We start from the raw sequence: 2,210 nt of genomic DNA, 5'->3' as shown, positions 1-2,210 counted from the left end.
CTTTTTTATCTTTGTGGTTTTTTTTTTTTTTTTTTTTTCTCCTCAGTCCTGCACTGGCTTCTATTTTCCCCAATTACTGTAGCCAAAACAGCTTCTTGGGATTTCAGTCTAATAGTCTCTGGGGAATTTAATCCATTTAATTGAGATTGTTGAAATGTTTGGACTGTCCCTGCCATTTTATTTTGCATTTTATTTCAGCTTTTTGGTGGCACGATTGAGTGTTGTTTTTTCTCTTCGTTTTTCCTTTCCAGTGCTTTGGAAATAATTAACCCTATTGCTGTTCCTTTAATGGTTACCATTTTCTCTGTGGTCGCAGTTACGGTGGCCGCTCCTGCATCCCCCTCCCTTAGTGTTCTTGCACTTCCCCACCTGGACCTCTTCTCCTGGTGTGATCATGCGGAATTTGTTTCAGATTAATCTCTATTATCTTGGTGTATGTGTGTTTGTGTGTGCTTTAACAGTATGTGTAGTTATTTAGACAACTGTAAGTTTTACTATTTCCTTCTCACTGCTTTTTTTTTGCATCCCAGGGTGAGTTTTTTGGGGTACTGCAGCATGTCATCAGGTCATTAAATGCTGAATTGTCCATTTGAATTTTTTAAAAACTGAGTTTAGGGTGTTAGGTTCAAAATCATTTCCCTTGAGAATTGTAAAGCCTTAATATGATGGTTTGCTAGCATCCAGTATCGCTGATTTAAAAACCAGACACCAATCTGATTCTCTCACCTTCTTGTTTTATTTGTTGGTAAAAACCTGCTTTTCTGCCTCTGAAAAACTTTTAGGATTTTCTTTTCATGCTTTGAGTATGAAAATTTCACCGTTAGGTGTCTAGGTATGTGGGATATTCCTCATACCCCATGGTCCTTTCACTCTGCAGAATTGGACCATTCTTGCACTGAGGATAGCTCTAGAATGACATCTTTAATGGCTTTCTTTCCATTTTATCTGTTTCATTTTTCTGCAGCTCTTACTGAGTAAGTGTGGGACCTCCTGCCTTCATCTTCTGTCATTGGACATTTATATTTGGTCTTGGTCTTTTTGTTCCATTCTGGAAGACTTCTTCAGATGTTACTTTTCAGGTCACTGATTCCCTCTTCAGGTGTGTCCATGACATTAGTACTTTAGCTTTTCTATTTCATTTTAAGTTTAGTAATTGTTCTTAAATATTCAAGATTGCTTTCTTGTTCTTACTGCTTTTTTCGTAGATGGAGTACCCTTCCGTTTCTGAGGATAACAGTTGGAGTTTTCTCTTTATTTTCTATTCCTTTAATTACTCTTGTCCCTATTGCCAACTGTTTTAATTTGTTCAGTTTACTAATTATCTTTACCATTATTGTTGTCTTTAAAGGATCATTCTTAACATATGAAGGATTTACTTGATGATTGTATTGGTGGTTGGGTATGGAGTTTCCCCACATTGGTATAAGCCGCCTTTTCATCAGAAGACTTTTGACCTAGAAAAGGGGACTTGTTCATGCCCATGGGGAGTGGGCAGGAGATCTAGGTTTTTGTCTCATCCTTACCCCCATCTCTTTGCCAAAATACAGTGGGCTTTCTTCTGAGGATACAGCTCTTCTCTATGGGGCAGAGTTCACCTACTGCCACCAACCACTTGGTTTTGGAGGTGGGCAGGGTGCGGACTTGACAGTTGTAGCTGGAGGCCTCCACCTTTCTGTCACTTGTTGACTCAGCTTAGAGTCTCCTTGAAATTGCTTTTACCTTTTCTATTAGTGTCCCCAGAGCTGATTTGGGCTGAGGGATTCCTCTCTTGTTTTTTGTTAATCTGATCAGCTTTACAGTGGTTCTCAAACTTCACTGGGCATCAGAATCACCTGGAGGGCTTGTTAAATCCAGATTGCAGGTTCCCACCTCTAAAGATTATAATTAAGGAGGTTGGGATGTGGCCTGTGAATTTGAATTTTTTTTTCCTTTTCTCTTTATTTATTTTTAAAAATTTATATCCAAGTTAGCATATAGTGCAACAATGATTTCAGGAGTAGATTCCTTAATGCCCCCTTACCCATTTAGCTCATCCCCCCTCCCACAACCCCTCCAGTAACCCTCTGTTTGCTCTCCATATTTAAGAGTCTCTTATGTTTTATCCCTCTCCCTGTTCTTTTATTATTTTTGCTTCCCTTCCCTTATATTTATCTGTTTTGTATCTTAAAGTCCTGATAGGAGTTAAGTCCTATGATACTTGTCTTTCTCTC

Source organism: Crocuta crocuta, unplaced genomic scaffold (assembly GCF_008692635.1).
Source record: "Crocuta crocuta isolate KB4526 unplaced genomic scaffold, BGI_CrCroc_1.0 scaffold586, whole genome shotgun sequence".
Lineage (NCBI taxonomy): Eukaryota > Metazoa > Chordata > Mammalia > Carnivora > Hyaenidae > Crocuta > Crocuta crocuta.
Note: the sequence above shows the minus strand (reverse complement) of the source record.